Genomic DNA, 12,422 nt, shown 5'->3' on the forward strand with positions numbered 1-12,422 from the left:
ACCACACTGCAGTTATTCCTGTGAACATTTAGTGAGTGGAACACCTGACCCTTAAAAACCGACAGGTAACATGTCGCCAACTTGAGAAAGAGACGCATCTGGTTGTGGGACCTGTACACACAATCATCCACCAACACCAGGAACTCGGCTGGGAGTTATTGCCACATCCCCTGTACAGTCCTGACCACGCTCCAAGGAAATCCACATGTTTGTCATTAAAGGAGTTCCTAGGAGGCCGAAATTTCAGATCATGGTTCTGGTGTACTGGGAAAACTTTCTACCTTGATGGTATCCGAGCAATAGTGAAACACTGGGATAAGTGCATTAGTGTAGCAGGGAATTATATAGAGAAATAAAGGGACTTTTTATAAAAATGAGTTCTGCTATTATGCACATTCACAAGTCCGTGACCTTAAGCCTTTAACGCACTATGGAAATACTTTTAATATATAGATACCTTTTTTGAAGTAAACATAAAAGGTGGACCCTTTTATAATACTCAGAACTTGTCTGTTCCATTTAATTTTATTTCCATCGATTTTTCTTGATAGACTTGAACTAGGTGGCCTCCCACTGGTTTAACATGCTGTATGGTTCCAATGACATTTCTACATTTATATTGCATCTCTAGTGCTCTGCTTTAGGTAAATAAATAGTACAAAAGTGTGTGCGCTGTGAATAAATGCCTCGGGGAAGAGTTCCAGACTGAATAAGTGTGCAGTGGAGTGATATAAGAGAGTGATCAGAGTCCTCTCTCTCTCTCCTGTTCTGGTTCCTGCTGATGTTTAGCTGCTTCTCTCCGGCTCAGGAGTGATGGAGCACTGTGATTTCACCTGCAGAGACGGACGTAAGGAAGGCAGGAGAGGGAGAATGAGTGGCTGATGGGAGCAGGAAGACAGATGATGAGGTTTGGATTGAGATGGAGTGTGGAGGAGAGATAAATGGAGGGGAGGCTGGGTGGAGCAGAGAGAAAACCAAAGAGGGAGGGATGATGAAATTGGCTGTGGCCGATTCATATTTCATTAATCTTTCCTGATTACTTTGTAAAAATGTCCCCCTCTCTCTCTCCTTCTGTCTCTAGCTCTTCTGTCCTAGTTCTATGTTTATTTGTGTATATAATTTGTATATATTGTCTACGGCAAGCTAACACTCTTTTCCTGTCAATCAATGTCCATTTATTTTTCAAAAGAATGGTGTTTAATCATTGTAAATCCACACACTCACTCACTCACTTACTAATCTTCTATACAGCTTTATCCTGTATTCAGGGTTGCAGAGACCTGGAGCCGATCCCAGGAGACTTAGGGCACGAGGCAGGGTACACCCTGGACAAGGTGCCAATCCATCGCAGGGCACTTACACATACACACACTCACACACTCATTCACACACTACAGGCAATTTGGGAACGCCATTTAATCTAATCTGCATATCCTTGGACTGTGGGAGGAAACCAGAGTCCCTGAAGGAAACCCGTCAAGCACGGGGAGAACATGCAAACTCCATGCACACAGATACGGGAATCGAGCCTGGCCGGGAATCGAACCCAGACCCTGGATGTGCAAGGCAACAGTGTTCATTGTAAATCCATTTGCAGCAAAATATCCTACATTCAGCCCTAAAATTAACCCACAAAAAAGCCATAGAAACCAGTTTTCCCTTCATAAATAAATGCAGATTCTATGATCATGAAAATTTAAAGTGACACCAATACACCATGACGGACGGTGACTTAGTGGTTAGCACTGTTGCCTTGGACCTCCTGGATGTGGGTTCAATTCCCTGCCAAGTTTGATTCCCAGCCTCTGTGTGCATGGAGTTTGCATGTTCTTACCGTGCTTGGTTGGTTTCCTCCCACAGTTAGAAAGACATACAGATCAGGATAATTGCCATTTCCAAATCGCCCATGGTGTGTGTGATTGTGTATGTGTGTGCCTGTGATGGATTGGCACTGTGTCCAGGGTGTACCCCATCTTGTGGCCTAAGTCTCTTGGGATAAGGTCCAGGCCCTCCATGTCTCTGTACTCAGGATAAAGCGGTATAGACGATGAGTAAGTGAGTGAGTGAGTGATGACGACCAATACTCCAACACACCCTGGTAAAGTAATGACCTTTATTTGGATGCCGGAATCTGATTGGATCTTACATTTTCTGACGCAAGAACATTTGCCTGTTGTCTTTAAATGTTTTTTTTCTTTCAGCAAGATGTTAAACTTCAAGACTGCACCAAAAATGACTACATTAACACTTCTTTTGCACTTTGACCATCTGCAAAGTTAATTTCCCCTGAAAGGATTTAATAATTAAATAAAACAGTTTATATAAGGTTTTGGGTGACTTGCAAGAAAAACAATGGCTTCATCACTTCACTGATGCTGTGCTAAAGGAGCTTACTAAACAGAACGAATTGTGTCTGTGCGTCCAATACAAGGACATGCACTGAATGTTAAAATTTAAGCAGTAACAATGCTCTTATACTACGGCAATATGGTAGCTACAGATAGATATAAAAATATTTAATTAAGAATAAAACATCACATTTACTAATGCATGTAAGATTGTGAAAGCTGTGTGAGACAGTTAATTACTGTAAATACTTATGTTAAGCAGCTGCAAATTCTATTTTTCCCACTTGAACATAACTCACTGGTCCTTTTTTTGTCCGGTCTTTGACTTTGGCCCCAGTAAATTGCCATGTTGACAATATTACCCATGTGCACATATATTACGATGTCCACATTTGTCTGGTAGCACAGGCAGGGCTGTACAGTGTCTGAGCCTCTATCAAGAAATTCATAGTGCATTAAGCTGAGGACTATTAGAACTCTTCTGGCCTCCTTTGCGCCGTATAAGCGAGTTGTTCCTATTAACTCCATCAACCCTGACCGAATTTGATGGCCACTAAAGAGCTGTGTAATTAAGAGATGTGCCACTCCAGTCCATTTTACAGTCTGCTAGATACTCGCAGTGAAAACATAGGGATGCGGTGGTTCTTACTAGCGTGATTTTATTTGAGTTAAATTGTTCAATCGTAGGTTAAACAATTTAAAAGAGTGCATGCGTCTCTAGCTCTCGCACTTTTGCATATATTTTGTCAACATACAAGGGTTGTTTAAGTCATACCAGGACTTTTAATTGTGCAAAGAGCTCTTGTGAGAGTAAAACCTCAATGTTCTCTGTATAATCCTCTGTATAATGCTACCTTAATGCACTTATTTCAGTGGTTCACTAGTGAAACGCTTGCCTACCAGGAACTCCCCAAACATGTGGAGATGGCTTGGAGTGAAGTCAGGAGTGGTGTTGGTGAGTGAGTGTGTGTACAGTTCACACAGACAGATCTGTTGATTTTCAAGGATCAGGCGTTCCACTCGCTGAATGTTTATGGGAATGACTACAGTGCGCTCCAAGCCACATTAACCTGGGTGATAATTTATGGACTTACAGCCTTCTTTAAAATGTTTGCACCATTTAAATGTTTTATTGTAGCTTAGAATGTGGTCAACGTACTTGTAAATGTCATTTATTTTTGCGCCTTTATTCACCAGAAAGTTCATCACACCCTTTATACTTACTCATATATACATATAATTGTAGATTCTTGCTTGTTTGTTTCGCTCAGTCCCAGGATCTCCCACCAGCACTGAGTAAAAAAAAAACTTCTTAATCAATGCTTCATAAAAGATCTTGAATCGCCACCATTCTCATTATAAACTAAATGTAAGTACAGTAGAAAATTTTCAAGATGAATAGCATACATAAGGTGGCACTGTGGTACAGCAGGTAGATTTGCCACCTCAGATACACCTCAAGGGATCCAAGTTTGATACTGAGCATGGGGTGCTGTTTGTGTGAAGTTTGTATTCTCCCTGTGTCCGTATGAGGTTCCTTCAGGATCTCTGATTTCCTCCAGTCACCAAAAAAACATGCTAACTCTAATCCCATCCAAGTTGTTTTTTGACCACAAGCCCAGTGGTCCTATGTAGGACAGGCGTTGGATCTGTTGCAACCCTGACCAGAATAAAGAACTAAATACTTGTTAATGAAGGAATGAAGAATAGCCCAGTGGTGGACAATTCCTACATGCATTAAAAAAAAATTTTCATCTTTCCATCTTTTTCTCTCTTTCCCTCTCTCTATCTCTCTCTCTCTCTCTCTTCCTGTCTGTGCATGTTTTCCGTCACCCAGAACACTCTTCCAGAAATGCATACAGTCAATTCTGTCATTGCTTTAGTTCCTTCGGGCAAAAGGAACTAAAGTGGTGTCTGCTTGTTCCGGCCACTGTAGAGAGGCATGAGGAATAAAAGCGTGTTCATGCCATGCAAAAAATATAATAAAAGCCATGCAGTGCTGCAAGGCATGAGTGACTAGAACACGCAACACATGCCACAATACCACTCACTATTCACTCAAAAAGTGGCTTTTATGTAAAACCGTGACTCATAAAGAACTAATAGAGACTGCTGGTGTGCCTGGTCCCAGTAACTGTATTTTCAATGTCTCACTAGATAGGCAGAAGAAGTTAATCTTAGTTACTTTATGGACATCTGAATGAAGCTTAAGATACATAAGGGCTATATTAAAAGTAATGCACAATCGAGCCTAACTTTTTCTTAAATTGCACATGTTGTAAGACGTAGCGTAGCTGGTGTAGTGGTTAGCACTGTCGCCTTGCACCTCCAGGGTCGGGTTCGATTCCCGGCCAGGCTTGATTCCCGTTTCTGTGTGCACGGAGTTTGCATGTTCTCCCTGTGCTTGGTTGGTTTCCTTCCACAGTCCAAAGATATGCAGATTAGGCTAATTGGTGTTTCCAAATTGCCCGTAGTGTATGTGTGTTTGTGCCCTGCAATGGATTTTCACCCTGTCCAGGGTGTACCCTGCCTAGTGCCCTTAGGGTCCAGGTCCAAGCGACCCTGAATACAGGATAAAGTGGTATAGATGATGAGTAAGTAAGTACTCAGGCAGAGCCACAAAAAAAATCAAGGTAAATCACAAGCTAAACTATTGATTGATTGAAGAAAGGTGCACTATTATCTAGTAAACTGGCTAACACACAATTTTAGCCAGTAAACAAGCTAAGTGACAACTCAGGGACTTTATATATACACGCAATGATTACATTCTGTGTGTGTGTGTGTGTGTGTGTAATAACTGCTTAAATGAGAAACATCATCATTGAGTGTGCGTTCAACCCGAGGGCAGCGTCCTAATCCTCTTGCTTGTGTAAGGGAGCAAAATTAGTGACAGAGAGCACTTTGAAGGACATGTCCTCAGAGAGGCACACAGGCCATGGGCTAATAATTTTGTTGCCATGACAACAAAATGAATCAGTGGGGCAAATCCCATTCTTGTACGCTCCTAATGATAGTGACTGTTGTAATCATGCTGTGATATTAATAAACTGATGAGAGACACTGTATGTACTGGGTGCCATTTGCCTTCTTGCCTCTTTAGCATTTTTTTTTTTTAAAGAAAGAAGTACATACTGAACATATTGGTTGCCATGTGTGGAATTCGCATGTTACATGGGGTGTATGTTAGTGCTGCTGGTGTTGTTAATGTGCCATGTGGTTGTGTTGGTGGAGTGGGCATTAGTCATATTGTTGGTGGAGTTGGTGTTGATGGGGTTTGTTGGTGATGTTGGTGGTGTTGTAGCTGTTGGACTTCTGGTTTCTATGCAGTTGGTGTTATTGTGTTGTTGTTTTTCTGTCAGGTTTTTTTTTGGTCTTTTTGGTGGCGTTATTGGTGTTAGTAAGGTTATTGGTATGGTTTTGATGGTGTTGTTTATGAATACACCTTAGAGGTACGCATTTGTCACTTGAGTTACGGTGGTGTTGTTTAAGTGCATGCTGTCGTTTTGGTGTTGGCGAAGGTGCTGGTGTGATTTTGATGCGGTTGGTAGGAATGTTGGTAATAGTGGTGTTGGTAATGTTAGTAGATTTGTTGCTGTTAGTTGAGCATTGGTTTGTGGTTTATGTAGTGCTAGTATCGCTGTTGTTCTTGTGGTTTCAGTGTTATTGGTTGAGTTGTTGGTATAGTGGGTTTTTTTGGTCTTGTAGGTTTTTGGTGTTGGTATAATTGTTGATGTTAGGGAGTTGGAGGTGTTACTGGGGTTGTTTGTGTTAGTTTGGTTCTTGGCATTATTGGAGTTTTATGGTAGTATTTGTGAGATCAATTGGACTGTTGGGGTTAAAAAGGTTGTTGATGTTGTGGTTCTGGTTGTGTTAGTTGTGTTGTTTTGTCTGTTGTGAGGCTCTATCAGGAGGTGGTGTTGTTTAAATGGGGGCTGTAGTTTCGTTATTGGCATTGGTATTTGGTATTGGTGGTGTTGTGATTTGGTTGGGTTGTTGATACTGGTTGTGTTGGTATTATAGTTTTTATGGTATTGGATAAGATGTTGGTGTTCTGATTTTGGTGGAGTTGGTAGAAGTGTTGGTGCGAGTGGTGTTGGTGATGTTAGTAGAGTTGTTGATGTGGTTTTGGTGATGTTGGTGGAGTTGTTGCAGTTTCTCTGGTGGTATGTTGATGTCTCACTGACACTCTTCCACTTCTCCACCATTGCCTGCATTTGGAAATAACGAATAAAGAATGTGATCCTTCTGTTTGCATAGTAATGAGCAGTGTATAGCTGTGTAAAGGGCTGTGTATAGCCTCTGGCCAGCTTTGTGTTCAGTCAACAAAAAGCAAATTAACCCCCTACTGAGTGAATCGGTGCTTCCTCTCCATCTTAAATCTTAAGCTTATACACTGGATGAATTGTGTCACGCTTTTTGTCTTATAATTCTTGACCTTCTCATGGTCTAGAACATAATTTCATCAAATGAGTCATAACTATTTTTCCATATATTTTTCCATATATAAGATTTTTCTACCCTAAATAATCACCACACAAGACCAACAACAATAACTCCCTTTAAATCACTTTGCTTGTATTTTGTTCATTATGTTTGTAAAAAAAAAGTCCTCGGATTTTTTAAGCAGTAAATAAATAAAATGTTACTGTTGTTTTTCATTTTCTCAAACATGCACAAAAAGAGATTAGCGAAACTTATAGCGTCTTTACATGCACATAATCACACACACACACATGCGTTATTAATAGCTTATCCATTTAATTTCGACATGATTCCCCGAGCCAGGCAGATCATGTGGGACTTGATAATAAACTATCACCATGTTGAGAAAAAACGTCACCCCCATCTTCATTAAAATGATAATGGAAGGCCGCAGGAAGTGCAATTAAAGTGACAGTAACCTGGTTGTTTCAAGCTTGCTTTGTCTTGCAAAGAAAAATGGATAGTAGTGAACGTGTCTGGTTTACAGCTCTGTGCGTAGAGATAACACACACAAACACTCCTACATGTAACAGGAGGATCATACTGTGGTCCAGTGATACTTAAAGAGGTGATTTAGAGGGTTTTTATCTTTATGAGACATGCTGAGACATTGCATTTCTCTTCTGAAATATGACATAATTATGCTATTATACTGCAGTTCACTTGCAGACATTTTAAGAAGCGGTATCTCCAATCACAATTCCCCTTCCACCCTGCCTAATGCCTAATGCTAACAGGCCGATCGTAAATCTTACAACAAACCCACTGCTTGATTAATATTTGGACCGGCTTTTAAAACTATGATGGTGTTGATTGCACATTTGATGGCACATTTTGCACCCCACAGAACTGTGAACTTAAAACTGCGACCTTTGCACATTATTCTGCACATTGTCTTGACCATAACTGTACATAGTTCTACACCTTAACCCTCTTGTATTTTATTATATATTGTTATATTTTTATATTCATATTTTATTCTATTTTTTTTATTTGTACATAATGTAAATTTAAAATTATTTTTACAGGTAAAGTTTTTTTTTTCAATATTTTTCTATATTTCTAATTTGTAAAAAGTTATCATATCATATGAAATTTTCATTAAAATTGTTCTTCATTATGAAATCTTATAGGTATATTCTCTATAGGTGTCCAAACAACTGAGTCACTGGCTATCTTTAGATTGATGTATCTGTTTTTTATGTAGGTATTTGGGTTCCTTTTGAAGTTGTTTGTTTGTTGTTTTTGTTGTTGGTGGTAGTAGTGCAGTGTTGGAGTGACGGTGTTCTGTTGTTGCAGTTGTTCTTGTCAGAATCGATGCGTTGTTAGAGTAATGGGTAAAGATTGTGCTGTTATGGTGGTTATTGGTTATTGCAGAGTTAAAGTGATAGGTGGTAGTGTTAACTGTGATGTAGATTGTTGTTGGTGGTATTGCAGTGTTGGAGTTGTACTGTATGGTGGTGTTGATTGTGTTGTTGGAATTGTTATTGTTGTTGGTAGTGTTACAGTGATGGAGTGGTGAGTGGTGGTATTTATTGTGATTTTACAGTTGGTTTTGCTATTGGGGTATTGCAGTGTTGTAAAGAGGGGGTATTTATTGTGCTGTTGGAGTTATAGTTGTTAGGGTGGAGGGTGGTGGTGGTGTTCACTGTGCTGTTGTAGCTGTTACTGTTGTTGGGTATTGCAGTGTTGACGTGGTTGGTGGTGGTGTTCACTGTGCTGTTGGAGCTGTTACTGTTGTTGGGTATTGCAGTGTTGGGGTGGTGAGCGGTGGTGTTCACTGCTGTTGGAGCTGTTACTGTTGTTGGGGGTATTGTAGTGTTGGGGTGGTGAGTGGTGGTGTTCACTGTGCTGTTGGAGCTGTTACTGTTGTTGGGTATTGCAGTGTTGGGGTGGTGAGCGGTGGTGTTCACTGCTGTTGGAGCTGTTACTGTTGTTGGGGGTATTGTAGTGTTGGGGTGGTGAGTGGTGGTGTTCACTGTGCTGTTGGAGCTGTTACTGTTGTTGGGTATTGCAGTGTTGACGTGGTTGGTGGTGGTGTTCACTGCTGTTGGAGCTGTTATTGTTGTTGGGGGTATTGTAGTGATGGGGTGGTGAGTGGTGTTGTTGATTGTGAACTGTGGGTGTGGTGAATGTGTTGGGCATTATGCAGCTACAGTTGTTGCTGTTATAGGTGGTATTGCAGTCTTGCGGTGTTTTATCAAGTGTTTATGTGTCTTGTGACTGTTGGTATTTCTTATTGAATGATGGTCTTTTGTGGAGATAAAATGTGTGTTGATAAATGTATACCTTTTGTGGGGAGTGTGGAGAATTGTAGTGTTGCCTTGTGAATGTTGGTATTTATTTCTGAATGTAGGTGTTGAATGGTGAATGTAAGTGCTGGATGGTAAGCGTTCAGCCCTGCTGGTCTGTTGTGTTTTGTATTTTAAATCTTATGGTTTATGTGCATAGTGTTACAGATCTCACTGTATGGGTTCTGGCCTTTAGCGGCGTATATATTTGGCAGGTATTCAATGGAGCAATCAGTGTTTCCATAAAAGGCAGATGGTGTCCTGATTGTAATTTGCATGTGTGATTAACTCCATTCACAATGACACCAGCTGCCCAAAGCCCAACTAAACATCTGTCCGAGAGAGAGTGTATTTGTATGTGTGTGCATGATTGACCTGTGTCATTACTCACATTCTCTCTGCAATATGTCCTTCATGAGTCATGCCCCTCATGGCTTTTTTGATCGATGCAGAAGAAGGAGAGACGAAGAAAGACAGAAACATTATCCCAGTGAACATTTGATCTGAAAGGCTGGGGGATTTCAATCTTAGAGGTGAATGTATCTGAGAGGACTGTGTGTGTGTGTGTGTGTGTGTGTGTGTGTGTGTGTGTGTGTGTGTGTGTGTGTGTGTGTCTGAAAGCAAGTGCACTGGAGTGTGAAATGATTCTGTTAGTGTGTCATCTGTTTCCTTCATGTTGTTCCACCATCTTTAACCCAGCACAGCCGACCACTGAGGGAGAAAAAAAAGCTGAAATGCTAGAGAAATAATTGTGTTTCATTTATTTAAAATTAGCAATGTATCAATGTGATAATGAATATTGTATTATTGCTCACTCACTTACCGCCTATACCGCTTTATCCTGTATTCAGGGTCGCAGGGATCTGGAGTCTATCCCAGGAGGCTTAGGGCACTAGGCGGGGTACACAGGGAGCCGATTCATCGCAGGGCACACACATATACACTCACACACTCATCCACACACTACGGGCAATTTGAGAACAACAATCAACCTAATCTTCATGTCTTTGGACTGTGGGAGGAAATCGGAGTACCCGGAGGAAACCCAACAAGCACGGGGAGAACATGCAAACTCCATGCACACAGAGCCGGTAATCAGGTCTGGTCGGGACTTTAACCCGGATCCTGAAGGTGCAAGGCGACAGTGCTAACCACTACACCACCTCTGTCTTATTGCTACTGGAACAATATTTCTTGGCTGTTTTTATTCCAACATCACCAGCAAAATCTTCAAAACCACAACAGTAACAACTTAGTAACCCCCAAACCCACTCTAAAAACCCTGCTAACCCTTTCAAAACCACAACACCAAAATCATTAAACTGGCAATTTAACTAAACCCTCCAAATCACTATAACAACAACCCCACAAATAGCATCAAAACCACACTCAGATCACCACTAACACAATCAAAACTATAACACCAACAACTCCACTAACACCACCAAAACTACAATACCAAAAACTCCAATAACACCACCAAAATCACAACTCAACTAATAGTACCAAAAAACAAACAAAAAAAAAATGTTGAACACCAACAACTCCATTAACACCCCAACATCACAACACCAGCAACCCACTAAAACCACAAAAATTATAATGCTAATAACTCCGCTAACACCTGAAACCACTTTAACAGCACCATTAACACTACACCACTAACTCCACTAACACCAAAATCATTACACCAGCAACTTAAATAACCCCCCAAAACTACAATACCAACATCTAATAACCTCCACAACCACCCAAACAACCTCACTAATACTATCAAAACCACACCAAGACCTTCACTAATACACAACAAACCATATCACCAGCAGTCCCACTAGCACCACCAACTAAACTATAACACCAACAACACACCAGTACCACCAAAACACAACACCAACTACTTAACCAAAACCACAACACCAAATCCACAATACAATACACAATAATATCCACCAATATCACAACACCCAACAACAGCAACACCATTAACTCTACTTGTACCACATCTAGCACATCAAACCTCACTAAGCCCAAGAATCCCACTAACATCAAAACTCTGAAACAAACCACAAAACTAAAAAGCAGTAACAAGTGCACTAACACCACCCTGAAACCCACACCAAAACAATTCCACTAATACAGTAACAAGAATTCCAATAATACCACTAACAAACTCCACTAACATCACCAAAACCACAATACCAACAACTCCACCAACACCTCAGCCTCAACAATCCAATAACACCCCAAAACCATGGCACTAACACCAGCACCACCAACTCCAGCAATACTCTTAAAGCCACTGGTGAACAACTCTTTCATAAAAACCACAACCTCGGATGACCGTACCAAATAACAGCACTAATACTAGAAAAATCATCTCACCAAATCACACCAAATCACCATCCAAGATCACAAAATCCACCACTAACTACCCAATGTCCATCAACAAAACTGTAACAGAGAAACACTATTATGAGTGTTTGGGTGATGTGATAGAGGGTGATGTAGGAGAGAGCGCTCATTTGAGTCTCTAACATACTGTAACACAGCTTTGTGCAATGATACAATCTGCCATGTACGGAAAAGAAGAGAAGAATCTAAGGGAAAGAATTGAAAGATTGTAGCACCAAAAATTATACCATGGAACACTGGTGACAGACTCATACATGATTCCCAGTAAACACAAGAGCGCAGCGCTGGAGCGCAGGAGAAGAATTGGCATCCGGAATGGAGAAGCCACAAGCACTAAAAGTTTGTCAAGATCATGCTCTGGCAGCATGTGGATTATTAAACAAGCAGATTATTAGCTTTGCTCTTATCCTATAATAGTTTCCCTACTCATGTCTCCTCCTGATGATTCATGTTCTACATATCCACCAACTGAGAAGTATCATCAGTCCTGATGGCATCTTTGTCCTGTCACCAATAAACAACAACCAAGCAATGTGCATGTCTTTGTGGTGTTTGGTATTAACACAGTACTGCACGCCGTGACTTACACTAGCTGGACAGGAGCAGGTTGTCTTCATCACTATGCGCTTTTCATCATCTTCTCAGGCTTATTCTTTACTGCACTTGTCTCTCAGGCGCTCGCAGAGACAGACACCGAGCATCCAGCTGTTTATGTGCTTGAAACAGAAACAGGGCTTTTTTTTTTTTAAAGACACTACCATCACTCTCAGCTGTTCATTATTGCAGCTGTTTTAAATCTCTCTGAACCACCTACCCCCGAGTGTGTGTGAGACATATATTTAGGATTGGTGTTAACAAACTGCAAATGAAATGCTTGTTATATTTC

This window comes from Clarias gariepinus, chromosome 6, assembly GCF_024256425.1.
Source record: "Clarias gariepinus isolate MV-2021 ecotype Netherlands chromosome 6, CGAR_prim_01v2, whole genome shotgun sequence".
In the NCBI taxonomy this organism is placed as follows: Eukaryota; Metazoa; Chordata; class Actinopteri; order Siluriformes; family Clariidae; genus Clarias; species Clarias gariepinus.